The following is a 19,169-nucleotide window of genomic DNA, read 5'->3' as shown; positions in this document are numbered from 1 at the left end:
GTGCTTTACCATCATAATATCCAGAATGTCCTTTTGTTTGCTTCCTGGTAACAGGCCAAAAAAAAAGGGTAGCAGCAGCTGGGACGACTTTGGTCTTAACTAAATTGAAGTGAGATCCTACAGGATAATTGATTTTTCACTGTCCTTTTACCCTGCCACTGATTCTTCCTTTAATATTTTCTGCAATTTTGCTAGTGGATTGAAGATTGATGCAGAAGGGCAGCTTTGCCACCATTGACCTCGTTTTTAAGGGCAAATAATATTCATTGCAAAACCTTAACTCCAAATAATATTAATTATAGCAGATTACAAACAGAGGTCCTATGTGGATCTCAGACTTGCCTGGAAGTTATTTCAAAACTGAGTCTAATTTCAGTTCCAAATGTATGAATGACAAGCAAGAGGCATTGTAGGGTAATGAAAACAGTGATTCTGAATTATGGGTCGCCTGAATATTTTAGTCCAAAAGTGGAGCCATCTCCATATAGTACTTGATACTATCATACTGAGTCAGTGCATTGTCGTCTGAATCTTTCTGCATCATTTACAGCAGAAAGATGGAGATGTAAGTTTTCTATGATAGTATATATTGTAACTTAAATGTTATTTATCCTTTCAGACTTTAAACATCTCCCTCTAGAAATCCGTAAAGAGCCTGGTTCTTCTCACACATGCACACTTTGCTAAGTATGGATCCTAGATAATGAATTGGAGGATTCTAACCAGGATTACTTGCTTACAAAATATATTAAATTTGTCCCACAATAGCTTGCATTGTGCCTATGTTGTAATCTGGTTTAGGTGCTAATAAAGACTTTTTAAAATTAAACATTTTAGGTGAGTTTAATGCTTTTAGAGCTTTCTACTTTTTATGTGGTGTCAGTTTTATTTATTGTATCTTATTTTAATTTCTGGATTTTACTTTTACCATATGCTGTTTGTATTAGTTTTCCTTTCTATTATATTTTCATAGTTTTGCACATCATATTTTAATTGATTGTATAGTGTTCACCAAATTTCAGTTAGTAGGTAATATAAAATGCATAGGAAATATAAACTGAGATCAGACCCCACTCCTTATTAGCATTGATGATGTTACCTACTTTGGATAATTGAAGGTCTGCAAGAAAAAAAAAACAAAGATCCCAGAGCACCAAGGACCCCTCATCCTCATGAAGCCTGGCTTTCTCCCTCCCTCTCCCTTCCACTCTACCACACCCAAGCAGATGCATTAGTAATGTATCTAAAATATATTCAACAAAGAGAATATTAATTTCCTATATTGGATTTACAAAAGAAATAATTAAAAGTTTTAAGAATTTTGTCAGAAGGGACAAAGAAAAAATGAAAATTAAGTTCTAGGATATTATTTGAAAGACTAAAGTTCAATGTTATAGGTAAAAGGAAGGAATATAAGATTGGTTTATTTGATCATGGTTAAAACAGATGTAACTTTAATGGAGTTTGCTGTCATCAGGACTGAAATGACAAAGCTTTAATGATTTGTGTATAGATAAAGGATGGGATATGGGAAGAGGGCATAATTTGTTGCATTTTAAGAGGAAGTAATAAGCTACTAAAATGTTTATACTTGTGATGAAGAGGGAAATAATTTGTGACTTGTTTTTCTTTAGTATATTATTTTCTGTTTTACTTTTTTTCTTTTCTGTACCTTGTATGTTTTCTTTTTAGTCTTCTATTTTGTATTTGTATTGTTGCAATGGTAATTTTCAATTACTATTAAAAAGTTCTGGTAGATTAGTTAGAACTTTCCCTTAATGCAGCCATATCGAGTATGTCAGAGTAAGGCCCGGGTCTCCAAATTTTTTTATAACAGTTTCCACTTTATTCCCCATGACAAATCTTAAACTGACAGTCCTGTAATTCCTGGATCTCCCTGTGAGCCATTCTTAAATTGGAGTTATGCCTGTCACTTACCAGTCTTCAGCTTCAAAGGCTGAGAGTAGAGGCAGACTACCTAATTACCTATTCTAGTTAGGAGATACACCGTCTGATGGCTGGATGCCATCAGAGCCTGGTGATTGGTTGAGGTCCAGTTTTCTCAATAAGGTCTAGTACTACTTCTCTTGTCACCATTATATGGCTTGGGAGCTGCCCCAATTTTTCTCCTGTGAAGACAGAAACAAGGAATTTGTTCAGCTTCTCTGCAATTTCCTTTTCTCCTCTTAACATACCCTTGACTCCTTCTTCCAGAAGACCAATGATCTCTCTGGCTAATTTCCTGCTCCTAATGTATTTGAAGAATCTTTTGTTATCCATCTTCAGAGTTTGGGTAATATGGTCCTTGGATTTTTATTTTTATTTTTGCCTCTGACTCTGTGCATTTATTTGGCCAGAATTTGTTTCCTTTTGTGTTCATTAGACCAGCTTTCTACTTTCTTAATGTATATGGTCAATCATCCAAGTCATGATTGTCACAAAGGTGCTTTGCAAAAGGTAACTGGACTTTCTTGGTTTTTTTCCTTGAAAATATTTCACTTCTCATACAAGAAGCTTCTTTAGTTCTCAGCTTCTTGGAGTGAAACACTTTCAAGGAAAAAACCCAAGAAAGTCCAGTTGTCTTTTGAAAAGCACCTTTGCCACATTTTCATAATGCTTTCTTGGCCGTAACGGCTTTTTTTACAATGCTGGTAAACCACGCAGACCTCTTTTTGGACTTTGGAGTCATTTTCCTTAAAAAAAAAGGCTCTATTATTGTGGTTTTAAACCACAACAAAGATTATGGAATGAGCTTGCACTTTCAACCTTTCCTTTGATTTTCTTTTTCACTAATGTTCCTGATGTTGAGAAGTTCCCCTTTTTTGAAGTCAAATAATAATTATGTGGAACTTGTGTATAAATTATTGCTTCTTTGTATAAATTTTATTGCATCATGGTTACTATTCTCAATTGGATGGACTACATATAAATATCCTATAACCAAATGGTCCAGTGCAGTCATTTATAGTATCTTAGAATTTTACTTGTCATAGTTTAAACGCATATTCAGCCAGTCAATATGTGGGTAATTGAAATCTCCAGAATTACAAGTCATGCTTTTTGGGATTCCTCTCCGATTTCCTTCTTCATTACCAGATCTTATTGAGCATCTTAGTTAGGGGACAATCGTACACTTCCGAGTGTTAGCCTATTTTTCTGACTTGATGTTTCTACCCAGAGCATTTCCACAATTGGCCTGCACTAAGGAATTAACCATAGCTTTCAAACTAGTGGCTGAATTTCTCCAATGGACTGAGCCAAAATCAAACAAGCCTGATAGCACAATGTATGAACCCATCTTCCCTTTAATTAATCATATGGGAAAGTAGAAAGAAGTTTGGAGTTCTCTTCCCAGTAATAAATGATGTAATTGTAAAAAAAATGCTTTGCTCTTGCAGGCCCAATTAAACAGTAGCATTTTGAGTTCCTAGCTATTGTAATAGAGTTACAAAACAGTATTGTATCACTTTAACTGCATGTTGAAAACAGCTAGGCCTTTTCCACAATGTTAGGAAGCTTTGTTAGGAAGCAAAATGTTTCAGCTAATATAAGTTCTATGACTACAACTGTTCAAGTCTACATGATAGATGTAAATTTAGTCACAACTTATTTCATTTAAGTCAATGGAGACGAGAAGGTTGAAAAAACTCATAGAGTTACCTGTTTATTTTATTAGGAGATTTTAAATCTTAAAGCTCAGTTACTTTTGTACAGGCATAGAGCTCTTCTTCATAGCCATGCTTAATGTATTTTTCTCCCAACCTGAGTCAGAAAGAGAGTCTAGCCACAGAAATTGTGCTGTCCCCATAGTCTGGTATTGTATACATGTAATTCTCAACTTGCAACCATAATGGAGCCTGCTCACCACAGGCATAAACTGATCACCCACATAACTAATCCAATATTATGATTATTTTTGTGGCAATAGTTAAGAAAACACCATGGTGTTTTCACTATGGGCCAGTTTTGCAAAATAAACCCTGAAGTAAATGCTAGTTTTCAGCAAAAAGATCAAAAACAGGTTCATGTCACTTAGAGATACTGCAAATGGCTGTAAATGTGGAGTGGTTGCCAAGTGTCCAAAGTGCAGTCATGTGACTGTACAGTGATGACCATCAGAACTTCAGAATTCAGTTGAAAGTATCTATAGGGAACTCCAGGGAGTAATTTCAAAGCAACCAGTCATAAGTTGAGGGCTACCCATAGTTAAGCAATATAGCCAGGGAGTGTTTGTGCCTTCAAACTGAGGGGGAGGGGGAGAGGATGTTTTAGGGCAGTAATTAGGAGATTCCCTGTTATTTTTTCCAATCATACCCAGTGTTACCTACCATTAGGAAAACTGGCATCAATCATTCTCCTATTGGCTGTCACGGCAGTCAGTCATGGGTAGTGCTTCGGTGCTGATTGGTAGGACCGAGTCTACTGGAAGCTTTAGGCCCGCCTCTTCCTGCCTGGCTCCAGTTTACAGATGTGCCTTGGCTTTTAATAGGTTGCTTAACAGCAGCTTTAAGTTATGACAGATCTCCTAAAAGCTACTTGAATACCCAGTCTTGAATTTACGGTTGCTGCAGCAGTACCACCATATTCATTCGCCCTTACAGTTGACCGCAGGGATGCTGTAGCACCTCCCTGCACCCATTCCTCCCCCCACTGGTTCTCTGCAGACTTTAGGCATGATTCCAACCCCTACCAGGTCCCACACACTCCTCCTCACTTAATTTTTGAAGAGCACTGAAGCCTTCCATAGCACTGAAATGGATTGCTTTATCACTTTGCTGTATGGTGAGATTCTAGAATTGTGCTGTGCAGCCCAGGAGCAGGCTGCTCCATTTTGCTGTCTTAATGTGGTTTGCAAAGCACTGGAAAAACTTTCTACAGCTTTTGGAAGCTTTCCTTATGCTGTGCAATCTCCAGTTTATGACCCGCACATTCATTGAACAATTGCATTGAGGGGAGAGCAGGAATGGGAAGTTTGTTAAGTGAGACACTTCACTTAGCCATTGTGACAGGACCAATGGGCAGGCTCCATTACAATTGTATCTTGAGGACTATTTGCACTTGCAGCATCCCTATCCTTTCTCTTCTTTTGCTCTTACTCAAGAAGATGCATTGCAGACAGTCCTAGTAGGAGAAAGAAAAGTACACAATTTTCTCTTTTGCAGGGCTTTTTCCTCTCCTTTCTTTACAAAACTGTATGTTGGGACCCGTCACAGAGTGCCAAGAGCAACTTGAAGGAGAGTTCAGGTGATACCCTTCCCTGTTTCTGAGTGCAAAATACGTTTCCAGAAGAGTGGGATTGTAGCTTTAGTGTGTCTTAATATGAGCAAGTGGCCGGTCTCCCTTTCCACTTGAGTTGCAATATGCTTTTGACTTAGTATGTGTGAGTGTGTGTCTGTATGTGTTGTTCAGGACTGCTATTGTTGAACTTCGTCTGTGTGCATACAAGGCTTGACTGCAGAAAATTAATCTGAATGATCTCTAGATGGCAGCATTTATTAAATTTAATAGGACGATTGATCTCTTGAAAGACTGACACTCCTAGTTCTGCCACAAAAATAGATGATTGTCATACTTATGTCAAACAGCAGCATTTCTCCCCTCCCCAGTTTGCCTGGATGATCAGAACAGTTGATTTGAAATACAAAGCAGAAAAGACTGAATCAGAATGCTATTCTGTTTTTTTCTTTCTTCTTCCTAAAATATGCTTCTCCTGAAACCCTGTTTGTTAGAGTCCCTTCTCTTTCCTTCATTATACATACATATATGCATGTATGCCCCACATATTTTTCCAATTTTCATTCTCCTTAGCAATATTCATATCTGTATGCACTCTCTCTCTCACACACACACACACTACTTCTAATGTACACATGCAAAAATAAGACTTCTTGATTGACAGATCTATTGATTTCCTGAGGTTTTGATATTCCAGTTAAAGAAAAAAAAAAGAGCCTCAGCTCTAAAATTCCTTTTGAACGCTTTTTTCCCCAACTATTGTAGCTGAAAAATCAAAATCATGTTGATATTATTTTTGAGGTGAGGAACTTTCAGAAATTGTTATGCAGGCTCTGAAATGTTTTTTATTTGTTAATTCTGAGGGGGAGAAAGTACATTTGCAACATTTCCCTAAGCAGCCTGGTTTTTTTTTTAGTGGAGTGGAGAATCCACTAAATGTGACATTTGAGTGAAATTCCATAAGTCATATTAGAAAATGTATGGACTAAACCCGTGATGGCGAACCTATGGCACACATGCCATAGATGGCACGCAGAGCCCCCTCTGTGGGCACGCCAGCTGTCGCCCCAGTCCAGCTCCACCACACATGTGTGGCGCCTCCCGCCAGCCAGTTGGTCTTCGGGTCTCTGCCATGCATGCGCGGGGGGGGCAGGTTGGTGCAGGAGGCTTTCCAGGCCTAAAATAGGGTGTGGGGGGAGGCTCGCACAGCCCCCCTGCACCCCATTTTGGGCCTGGAAAACTTCCTGCACTAACCTAGAAGCCAAAACGGGGCATGGAGGGTGGGGCACATGCGTGGGGGTCGCTCGCATTGCATTTTGGGGGTTCGGGCACACGTGCGTGCAATCGCGCACATGCGAGTGCTTTGGGCAGTCAGCACCAAAAAGGTTAACCATCACTGGACTAAGCCAAAGAAATTAATTAAAATTACAATGATTAATTTGTTCTCTAAGTAACAGTTGATTAAAAATTAACATTTGGAGGAATTCTGGAGGCTGAACTTGAGCACTGAAGTCATAAAGCTCTGAGGTCTATTTAGAAAACTTTTCTCTTTCCCCAGTTATCTAACCATTACAGATAGTCCTTGACTTACAACAGTTCATTTAGTGACCATTCTAAGTTACAACAGCACTGAAAAAAATGACTTATGACTTTTGAAATCTGATTTGCAAAAGTGTCCAGGGAGTTAATCTATATTTGATTCCATACTGTGGTAACTGCAATGTGTGTGTGTTGGGGGGTGGGGGGGAATTGTGCCTTCAGCCATAAAGAGAGCCAAAAAGAGACAAGAGAATAATGTCTCTTGTCAAGACGCTGTCGTTGGACCCAACCGTTTTAAGTAACTACTGCCCTGTGTTCAATCTTCTCCTTTTGGGGAACATTGTTGAGAAAGTAATTGGAGTGCACTACAGAGAATGTTGGAGGTAGCAGATTACCCGGGCCCATTTCCGGCAAGTATTTAGTACAAATAAGTCTTGGTTTTGCTTGTAGATAAGCTGTGGTGGAGTCAGGATGGAGGTGGTGCATCTTGATCTCAGTGGCTTTTGCTTTTCTTACCATCAACCATGGTATCCATCTGGACCAGCTTCTGGAGTTGGGAATGGGAGGCAGTGTTTTACAGTGGTTGAGTTCTTTCAGGGCCAGTTCCAGTTGTATTGGTTTGGGGAAAGGTTATTCCCTATCCCCCTTCTCTGTGTGGTGCCATAGAATAGAATTAGAATTAGAATTATTTATTTATTTATTTATTACATGTATTTATATGCCGCCATTCTCCCAAAGGACTCAGGGCAGTGAACACAAGTTAAGAAACAAGTACAATAAAATCATAATTTAATCCAAATAATTAATTAGTAGTAAATAATAAAGCCTATCAGTCTCAGCCTATTTGTTTGAAAAGCCAAGTCTTCAAGTCCCGACGGAAGGAGCGGAGATCAGGAGCCATCCGGAGCTCAGTAGGTAATTCATTCCAGAGGGTGGGAGCACCCACAGAGAACGCCCTACCCCTGGGCACAGCAAGGTGACATTGGCTCGCCGTCGGAACCCTGAGGAGAGCGGCCCTATGTGAGCGAACAGGACGGTGAGCGGCAGGCAAGAGAAAGTCATGCAAATATCCCGGACCTAAGTCATGAAGGGCCTTATAGGTGAGGACTAGCACCTTGAAGCAGACCCGGAGAACCACTGGTAACCAGTGCAGCTCACGCAGGAGGGGTGTTATATGGGAGTAACGAGGGGCTCCCATAACAACCCGTGCAGCTGCATTCTGGATCAGCTGGAGTCTCCGGGTGCATCTCAGGGGCAGGCCCATGTAGAGGGAATTGCAGTAATCCAAGCGGGAAGTAACCAGGGCATGAATGACTGTGCGAAGGTCATCTTGGTCCAGGAAAGGGCGCAACTGGCGCACCAGGGGAACCTGTGCGAAGGCCCCCCTGGTCACAGCCGTTAGATGGTCTTCTAGGGATAGCCAAGCATCCAGGAGGACACCCAAGTTGCGAGCCCTATCAATGGGTGCAAGTTTTTCCCCATCTATCAAAAGTGATGGAGCCTCTGAAACCTGAGATGCCGGCACAGCCACTCAGTCTTAGAGGGATTGAATTTGAGTCTGTTTCTGCCCATCCAGGCCCGCACCTCCTCCAGGCAATGGGACATCACGGAAAGGGCATCTCTGGGGTGGTCTGGGGTGGAGATGTATAATTGGGTATCATCAGCATATTGATGATATCTCACCCCAAAGCCACGAATGATCTCACCCAGTGGCTTCATATAGATGTTAAAGAGCAGGGGGGAGAAAACCGACCCCTGAGGCACCCCACAATTAAGGGGCCTCGGGGTGGATCTCTGCCCTCCCGCCCATACAAACTGAAAGCGACCCGAGAGGTAGGAGGAAAACCACTGTAAGACAGTGCCTCCCACCCCTAACCCCACAAGTCGCTGCACTAGGATACCATGGTCAATGGTATCAAAAGCCGCTGAGAGGTCAAGTTGGACCAGGATGGAGGAACAACCCCCATCCCAAGCCCGCCAAAGATCATTCACCAGAACGACCAATGCCGTTTCCGTGCTGTGACCATGTCGGAAGCCTGATTGGTATGGGTCAAGGTATTCTGTTTCCTCCAGGAATTGCGGGAGCTGTTGAGCCACTACAGTCTCAACAATCTTCGCGATGAAGCGAAGGTTGGAGATGGGACGATAGTTATTAAGTGAGTCTGGATCCAGGGAAGGCTTCTTGAGGAGAGGTCGAACCACCGCCTCCTTAAGAGAGGCGGGGAAGTTCCCCTCTCTCAACGAAGCATTGACAATTGCCTGGATCCAGTCTCTAGTCACCTCTCTGGCAGCCGAAACCAACCAGGAGGGACAAGGGTCCAATAAGCAAGTGGAGGAACTAAGTTTGTCCACAATCCTGTCCACTTCCTTGACAGAAACAGAGTCAAACTCAATCTAGATATTATTCTCAAGACCCACCCTAGTCTCCCGATTGGATTCTGCCCAGTCAGAGTCCAATCCGATCCGGATCTGAGCGATTTTATCATGCAGAAACTGTACAAAATCCTCAGCTCTGCCTGCAAAGGGTCTTCCCTTACTCCCTGATTGAGGAGGGAACGGGTCACACGAAACAGGGCCACTGGGCGGTTTTCTGCAGATGCAATGAGGGCGGCGAAGTAGTGACGTTTCGCCGCTTCCATCGCCACTAGATAAGACCTAATATGGGTTCTTAACTGTGTTCGGTCAGATTCAGATCGGGAGGACCTCCAACTCTCCTCTAAGCGTCTTTTCCGATGTTTCATTTCCCGGAGCTCCATGGAAAACCAAGGAGCAATCCGGGATCTGCGTCGGGTTAGAGGCCGCAAAGGTGCGATTCTGTCCAAGGCGTCGGTAGCCACCCGTTCCCAGGATGCCACCTCAGCTGAATTGCAGGATTGAGAGGTGGGGAATGTCCCAAGCTCCTTCAAGAACCTTTCTGGGTCCATCAGGCGCAGATTGAAAGTCTAGTCTAAGGAGGGAATGGTCAGTCCATGACAGGGAAGTGATGGAAAGTCCCCCCTTATCATGACCATTTATCCACTGCCAGAGAGAAAAACCAGGTCTAGTGTGTGTCCTCCCCTATGAGTTGGGCCCTGAATAACCTGAGTCAGGTCCATGGATGCCATAGAGGCCATGAACTTCCGGACTGTCTCAGATGACTCACCAATCAAAGGCAGATTAAAATCTCCCACAACTAAAAGGCTGGGGAGTTCAAGTGCCACCTCAGAAAAGACATCGAGCAGTGCGGGCAGGGCTGTGGCAACATAGCTGGGAGATAGGTATGTGAACAACAAGCCCGACTGAACTCCAGGGTCCCACTTCAATAGAAGAGACTCACATCCGCCTATCTGAGGGACAGTGACCTCCCTAAGACTCAGACTTTCTCTAACAACTAATGCCACCCCTCCGCCCCTTCCCTGGTGTCGGGGCTGGTGCAGGACACGAAAGCCTGAGGGGCATAAATCAGAGAGAGGGATTCCCCCCTCTTGCCCCAACCAGATCTCCGTGATACAGGCCAGGTCCGCACCCTCCTCATCAATAAGATCTCGTATGAGGAGAGCCTTATTCATCACGGACCTGGCATTCACATAGACGGAAACCAGGGTCCTTCGCTCTCATATCCCCAGGAAAGCAGGGTGATCAGGAGGTATGGGAGCAAGTCACCATCCGAATGCATCTGGTGTGATGCTCCCCACCCCTACTTCGATTTCTTCTGCCCCTTCCCACCATCATAGGTATAGCTTGTCCCACCCTCCTCCGAGCATCTCCTACGACTCCCAACCTCCCCAACTCGCTGGGACTGTCAAAATGGCATGGCTGCTGATCCTTAAGAGACCCCCCCCAGTCTCATTTTTATTATTAAAAACCACCCTCCTCCCAGATTCCCTTAAAATTGGATCTAAAAATCTATTTAAAAAACCTCAGAGTTTCCATTTTTTAGCGTACCATCTCTCAGGGTTCCAAAACCTGTCATCAAGGGCAGCCCTCGATAGTTGAGAGGGCTAAACCTGCGAGAGGGGGGAGTCTCGTAGTGCAAGGAGCTCCGCAGTTGAATACATTAAAGAATAGTAATGAGCTGAGAGTGATGAAGGATCATTTTCTATTAAAGGGTGTTAGAGATGGTAAAAACAGGTAGATTAAATAAGGGAGGAAAAGATGTTAAAGAGAAGACAATATGCTAAAAACATCAGAACATCGGGACATCATCATCCTATCATGACGATGGGAAGTCTTGTGATTATAATAAGTCTATTCAATGGTGGGGAAAAAAGTCTCAAAGGCCGCCCTTTCAAGGTGACCCAAACCAGAGTCATAAGGTCAAATGAGAGATGGTCCGTCCCACCATAGTCCAAGACTCTCGGTGTCTGTGCCTCCTCCTGTTCTCACACCAGCGATGGCCGAGGCTTAGTTCAGAAAAAAGCAAGGTGTAGTCATAGGATGGAATAAATGGTTGAATAATCGAATAATCCGGGTAACCCAGGGAGGACAAGATGGTCAAATAATGGTCAAATAAGGCTGCAGATCAATCAAAAGTTGTAAATTTATGCTGAGTGGCCCTATTAGGCCTAAGCCTAATAAGGGGGGGAACAGTTAAGGAAGAGACCAACTGTCATCCCCCAGCTGACAATTCTCAGTTCCTTCCCCATAAGCTTGATCTTCAGGCCATTCAGCCCATTAAGCCCCTTCCATGCTTCAGAAAAAAAGGGGGGGAGTGTCCAGATCCTTCAAAAACTGAGGGATCCTAACATTTGTAATGCTGCCCTCTTCTCCACCAACAACAGGGGCGTCTTTGCAGCCAAGCCTCCAGGTACTGCCGCCGTCCTCTAATCTCCTCCCCGACAGTCAGCTGTTCCTTGGGCTCCATCCATGGCTCTATCGAGCTGGCAACACCTCGGCTCGCTGGGAGGGAGTCAAAAGATGGTTAACTGATCCCCGACACCCCTGAAAATGTCGAACATCGCCTCCCTAAGCTCGGGGTTCACTGCGGAGCCGCCATTTTTGTTTGCTGCCCAACGGAATCTATTAGAATTAGAATAGAATAGAATAGAATAGAATAGAATAGAATAGAAGAGAAGAGAAGAGAAGAGAAGAGAAGAGAAGAGAAGAGAAGAGAAGAGAAGAGAATGTTTTATTGGCCAAGTGTGATTGGACACACAAGGAATTTGTCTTGGTGCATATGCTCTCAGTGTACATAAAAGAAAAGATACGTTCATCAAGAATCATAAGGTACAACACTTAATGATAGTCATAGGGTAGAAATGATACAAGCAACAAATTACAGTCATACAGTCATAAGCGGAAGGAGATGGGTGGTGGGAACGATGAGAACATTAATAGTAGTGCAGACTTAGTAAATAGTTTGACAGTGTTGAGGGAATTATTTGTTTAGCAGAGTGATGGCATTCGGGAAAAAACTGTTCTTGTGTCTAGTTGTTCTGGTGTACAGTGCTCTATAGCCTCGTTTTGAGGGTAGGAATTGAAACAGTTTATGTCCAGGATGCGAGTGGTCTATAAATATTTTCACAGCCACTTTTTGACTCGTGCAGTATACAGGTCCTCAATGGAATTCAACTCTGTCCCCTTCTATTCAACATCAACATTAAACTGATGGGTGAAATCAATGGCTCAGCTATTGTAATGCATACTACATTAGGTTGACCTTGGAGACCATTTGGAAGCTTCAACTGGTCCAGGCAGGCAGTTATGGGCATGCTTTGTATGTTTATGTGATACCTCTGCTCTCAGAACTGATTTTAGCCTTATAAAGAGCATCACCAGGAATACTAGCTCTATCTTTATTGTAAGGTTATGTTAAAAATGTTACAAGTCTGAAGATACCTCCCCCCAATCCTTCACTTTTACTATCCTAAAAATAAGGCAGGGGCCCCTTCTAACCTAACTGTTCTCCCAGACCTTCGTCTAGGATGGTTGGTGCTCCTTTGATGGATGTTAAGTTGTTGGTAAGATGTTTTGGAGTTTGCCATTTTGCTCTTCTTTTCTTTTGTCTTGAATCTGGTTTATTGGCTGTTGTTTCTCTTATTTTTTAAATATTATTTAGTGCGTTTTGAGCTACCCAGATTCAGGAGTTGGGCAAAATTTATGTTCTTACTTTTGGTGTGACACATAGGTAAGAATTTTGAATTAAAATCCTAGTTTATAAACGGAATTGCCCCATGTGGATGCTATATTTGATCATGTACTAACTAAAATTCAGGCTCGTGCTAAAAGGCAACTAAACAACTACAGTAGGCTTTTGTTACTGGAACATATATAGTTTGTGCCCTTCAAATATTGCCTGTAAAATGTCCAATCTTGAAGCAGAACTTTAAATATCAGTAATAAAAACACTTCCTTTATTATATATTCCAAATGCATCAAAGTGATCAGATAATCCTTCAGAATATAATTATACAGCAATTTCCAAATAGCAAGTTCAAGTTATGAGATACTACTACTATACTGTCAAACAGTGTATTTTATAAGGCAGACTAACAAAAGCTTTTAAAATCTAATAATAGATTGGCTTTAAATAATGGAAAGAGCTCCATTAGAGAATCCTGCTACTATTATTTTATCTGATGTTGTTGTTAATCCATATTTTCATGCTGTAAAACATTTCAGTTTGTGAATCAACCGCTCAAATTGCTCTTAAAAGAAACTGGTTGTGTTTTCTCCCATAATCGGTTGACAACATTAGTTGTATCTCTGAACCACTGGCTTAAATCCCACATGAATGGTTCAATTCTTGCCCAATTTATATAATTCACATTTAAATTATCAAAGTAACGGGGGGGGGGGGGGAAGTATAGGATGAATATGGGACCCTGGAAAAGAGCCTTTTTTTTTTTTACATAGCACCTTCCATCTGAAACATCAGTTCCCCCAGAGTTTACACTTGCTCTGATCCTTCTGGCCTTTCATAAGGCTCTGGTGTCCCAAATGTGTAGTTAAGTGCTTATCATGTGTTAATCATGTGTTGGGTGTTTTTTTTTATCTGGATTGCCATGTATGTTATTTATTGATTTATTGTAAAATACAATGTTTCATTTTAAATCATTGTTAGCTGCCCAGAGTCTGGCATTTAACATGGGCTTACATTCACTCTATAAACTAAATGAGTAAATATATATAGAGAGAGAGAAAAATGCACTGAACATCAGTAACTTCCCTTTTGTTACAGGCCCTGATTATGGAACAAGGCAGTATCTACCCTTGTTACAGTTTAGCAGAAGCCTGAAAGTACAGGTAGTCCTTGACTTACCACCACAGTTGAACCCAAAATTTATGTTGCTAAGTGAAACATTTGTTAAGTGCCTTTTGCCCATTTTACGACTTTTCTTGCCACTCATCATTGCAATCATTGCAATTGTTAAGTTAGTCACACGGCTATTAAGTGAATTTGGCTTCCCTGTTGACTTTGCTTGTCAGAAGATCACAAAAACTGATCACATGACCTCAGGACACTGCAACCGTCATAAATATGAACCAGCTGCCAAGCATCTGAATTTTGATTATGTGACCATGAGGATGCTGCAATGGTCTTAAGTGTGAAAAATGGTCATAAATCACTTTTTTCCGTGTTGTTGTAACTTTTGAACAGTCACTAAATGAACTGTTGTAAGTCGAGGACTACCTGTATTCATTTTATTCATACCTTTAGAATTTTTAATAATTTGTATTGTATGTGTTTGTAGGTTGCCTAGGTCATTATTAAAAATGATTGGCATATAGCTTTTTAAAATAAATAGAATAATTTATTGCAGATGTGAATGGAAATATTATTACAAAATATCTTTTGCTTTAAACAGTTGTTCCAATGTCACTTGATTTTTTAAAATTTAGAATACTACTAGTGTTTGTGGGTTGCTATTCAATTCTGGTATGATTTCAGAGAAAGCTGATTGTTCAGCTGCTATGAATTTCTCACTTACAAGAGATAATTTCTTCTTTTCCATGTTCCTCACTGAAATAAACATGAAGTCTGGTAGCAACTTTAAGACTAACCAAGTTTATTAAGTCATAAGCTAGTGTGAGCTGCTGCTCAGTTTGTTTATTTTCTTGTCACAGATTGACAAAACCTTTTCCCCAATCTTCCTGATGGAGGTACTCTGCTCTAAAATTATATTTAAGGTAACCACAACTTGATTACTTTTGCTTTTTTTAAAAAAAAAATTAAATCTCCAAAGCAATGTTTGCATAAAAATATTTCCATAAAACGTTCTGTAATTGAGCACACCTTTGAAAGAGGCAATATAAAAAGACGAGGTAGCCACAATAGTAGCATTTTTCTATACTGCCAACTAGGGATGCTTCTAATGATTTAGATAATGGAGATTTATTGAGTTGCTGCCCTCTTCTGCCATGCTGGGGACAGTTTTTGCCAGCTAACTATAAATCTTGGCTGGAAAAATTATTGCTATTCTGGAATCTGTTGGAGAAGAGAAAGCTTCTCATTTCAACTTGTGCTTTTTTTGTTGTTGTTCAAGGATAGCCAATATCTAGTGATATTTGTTACCCCGATACAAATCATGTGATTTAAGAAGAAAGGAAATTAGAATGGAAAAGAATGGAGCATCATCCCTTCTGCACATTATCCCAGTTACAAAGTGTAAAGTATAGTGTGTCGTGATACACCTCTCCTTTGTATGAAATTGCTAAGACCACTAGGTAAAATAATATTTTATTGTTTTATAACCCTCACAGTCTGACAATGAAGTTATAAATGACTTGCAGTTTTACTTCAAGCTAAACTTACTCATATACATTCCTGGAAACATAAAAAAAATGCCTGAAACAAATTCCTAAAACAAAACTCAAAGAATTTATCCAGTTCTAAAACTTGCAAAAAAAAAAACAAAAACACCCTTCAGCAGCATATTTACTATAATTTACTCCACACATGATGCAATACAGGTACTAGGCTGCGATTAGCCTTTTAGGTCTTGATCCCCATATTGTTGTTATTTAGTGATCCAAATTCATGAACAGGGCCTACACAGATATTACTGGTCCTTCTATTCTTAAGGAAATTCTGATTTTATTCTTCTTTTGGAGATATTTGGATCAATTATGCTAATGTAATCATTATTCTGTATAATCATATTTATCCTGGTCTTAGTACATATTTTGGGGAATGTATTATATGAACTAAGTTGTTAGCAAACCAAATAACTTGAGAATTTAAGTTAGGCCTGTTTTTCCATTTGTGCTGTTTAAACAAAAGACATTATAACAGGAGTGTCAAACTTGTAGCCCGTGGGCTGGATGTGTCACGTGCTGGCCATGCCCACCCCCAGTTTAGCGAAGGAGGGAAAGTCGCACTACTTTACGTGACATGTCATCGCAAGTTTGACATCCTTGCTGTATAACATATGCAGTATACCATGAGATCAAGTCCTATAAAGTTTACTACTCTGAATAATTCTAGGATTAGGATACAAATATAAAAATTGGAATAAAGATTCTGATGGTAGAATGTTTTCTGCAGTCCTTGCTTAAACAGTGGAGAGAATGAAAGGCTGGCTTTGTCTCAGTAAAATTCCTCAGTATCTTCTCAAAATAGTTTCAAAATAGAATTTCAACAAAATGTATTTTTATCATAGGTACTGTAATATAGATAGTTGTCACTTAATGACCAATCACTTAACTATGGTTTGAGATTATAGCGGACCCTCAGAAGGTACTTCTGACCCAGTTCTGGAGTGCCAACAGAGAGACACAACCCCATGTGCAGTCACATGACTGCACTTTGGATGCTTAGCAACTGGCTCTTTTACAGCCAATTGATGCATTTCATGGTCATGTGACAATTTACATTTCCAGCAAAAAATGCTCATAGGAATGCATTGACTGACTTAATGACCATGGTGTTCATTTAATGATTGGCACAATCTCTTTACCACTGTAGCGTTAAGTACTATTACAAAACAGGTTGTAAAATCAGGTCAGTCACATGGGTGCCCCAACTTATGACCATCATGACTTACAATGGAAAGTCCAGACTCCATTATGGTCCTCAGTCAAGGACTAACTCTATATACTCTTATTTGCCAAAAAGATGTTACCTGATTCTTTTGCATTTTTAGCTACTGTATCATATATTCTTAATACAGATCCCCTACAACTTGTACATCAACTTTCCAATTGAAAAGCTACCATTATGAACAAAGTTCTAAGTTTAGATCATGGGGAAGACAGTACACTTGATATATCAAGAATAACTAATGTTCACAATAAATGTTTGCATAATAGAAACTTAGAAATATAAGTGGCCTCCAGGACCATGTCCATTTCTACACCAGCCTTTTTCAGTGTAACTGTCCAGTGTTATCTTCCATATTTGCATATATGTTGGACTTAGCAAAAGAATACTGTAATACCTTATTTGGCCACTTCTGAGGACATCCAACAGATTCCAAAGTTTACCTTCCTGCGGCTCCAAATATAGGTTGGGTGAACCACACATTTTAGTGTTCTGTTCACAATTTCTTGGTGGCCTGAAGTTACTGAACGGGAAGTAGCAATTTCAGCCATATAATTGCAATCCATACTTGCAGTTTCATTCTCCAAAGCCGTAGTTCAAAGTTTTGCTTTCAAGTAATTCTGCGCTGAATGGAAAATGAAACGCATTACGCCGTTAATGTGTCCATAGAGGCGACAAAATGCCGTTTTCACAGCGTTTCCTCACAATCAACCACTAGTGTACCGTAAACTTGCTTTCTCATTACCGACCGAGGTCCTCTTTTAACGGGCGCTGCCTCTTTAAATACTTGATCTAGAGGGCGGTGCCTGCTGCTCATTTTTTTTGTGCGCCTTTGAGGGACGCACGCACGCACACTCCACCCGCATCGCCCGCTGTCTTGTACTCCTCCCTTTTGCGCGCGCTCTCTCGCCCCTTCGTCATTGGCCCGGCTTTGTCAGCTGACCCTGTGTTATTTCCTGCGTGTGTGTCTCTGTGAGGGGAGAATGGAGAGACAAATCTTCGGTCTGTTACTGCGGAGCCGCTTCCGGACAGAAGCAGATTCCTGCTGCCCCACGCGCCACTGAAACAAAATCTTGTCCACTCCGCGCTCCCCTCTGTGGGGGGGAGCGGGGAGGAAAACGAGGCTTGGGTAATGACTTCCATACGTTTAAAGCCGTCCTGCGGGCCTTGATGGAAGGGGCGGGGTGGGAGAAGGAGACGGTGCCAGGCAGTTTCTGGGCCGCAGCATCTGGGTCTCCTTCCCCCAACCTGTGGAGATGCCTGGACCAGGAACGCGGGCTACTAGAGTGGATCGGAAGTGGGGAGGCGGCCGAAAGTCCTTTATTTCAGCTAAATCCGCCCCTCGGGAGTTCCTTTACAGACCTTTCAGTTCCCTGTCATACTTCCGTGCTTGGTTCCTTAGGCGTACGTACATCTCGAGAAGAAGAAAGGGGTCTGAGAGGAAAGTATAATGAAGAGATTCAAAGGTTTGATGTGGGAGGAAGAATAGTAAAAGAGCATTTCTTTCAGTAGTTGAGTCTCATTACTTTTCCTAATATTTTTTCCCCCTAAGGCAGTAGCCCTAGTCTTATGCACCAGTTGTAAGTTAAGCACTTGTATGTACTTCTATAAAAAATATTTGTGGATGTTTTTATAATGGCATTTACTAGTTATTATTTAAAAATACTAACTTCAAAAATAGTTTACCCCTCACATTTAGTTGCCTAGCTTTAACCATTACAACCATAGATCTGGTGTGTGTTTTTTTCCACACCGATCTGCAATGTTTGAATTAATAATATATCCCATGATTTTTGACACTACCATCCATCTGCACAAGATGAGTGGAGTCATGTCAAAGATTTAATGATTTAGTGTCGATACAACAGAAAATATAGAGATATGGATGGATGAGTTTTCATGAATGGTAAAGTAGCTTTTAGGTGGTAGATATATGTGTAAGCAGTTTTTTATGAGATTTAATAGCAGTAGCACTTAGGCTTATATACTGCTTCATAGTGTTTTACAGCCTCTCTAAGTGGTTTACAGAGTCAGCATATTGCCCCCAACAATCTGGGTCCTCATTTTACCAACCTTGGAAGGATGAGACAACCTTGAGCCGGTGAGGATCGAACTGCTGGCAGTCAGTAAAATTAGCCTGCAACACTGCATTCTAACCACTGCACCATCATGGCTGTTATTATTATTATTATTATTCCACTTTATAATTTATTTAAAATATATACTCTCTTTGGTGAAGTAATATGACACTTCAATTGTAGATACTGTAGTTATATAATTGAGAACATAATTCACAATGGCAAACTATCATAAGCAAAGTGTGGCTTCAGTTTCTGTTCAGCCATAAAGCTGTGTTAGAATTCTTTATTGGCCAAGTGTGATTGAACACACAAGGAATTTATCTTTGGTGTATATGCTCTCAGTGTACATAAGG

At 41.0% G+C, this 19,169-nt stretch overlaps 1 protein-coding gene across 12 annotated transcripts in view; it reads left to right on the top strand.

Moving 5' to 3' along the window:
• Positions 1-19,169, top strand: part of TCF20 (transcription factor 20) — a 187,060-nt gene that overhangs the window by 125,145 nt on the left and 42,746 nt on the right. For 2 of the 12 annotated variants that reach the window (XM_034403307.3, XM_034403312.3), the window contains exon 1: positions 17,517-17,864. The exons of the other annotated variants lie outside the window; for them this stretch is intronic. The gene's annotated coding sequence lies outside the window, so the exon portion shown is untranslated. Of the gene's footprint in view, positions 1-17,516; positions 17,865-19,169 lie in introns of those variants that run through there. 12 annotated transcript variants of the gene reach the window in all.

The sequence above is a fragment of the Pantherophis guttatus genome, chromosome 7 (genome assembly GCF_059756535.1).
Source record: "Pantherophis guttatus breed Tessera chromosome 7, ASM5975653v1, whole genome shotgun sequence".
Lineage (NCBI taxonomy): Eukaryota > Metazoa > Chordata > Lepidosauria > Squamata > Colubridae > Pantherophis > Pantherophis guttatus.
Note: the sequence above shows the minus strand (reverse complement) of the source record. Positions and strands in the feature narration are given on the sequence as shown.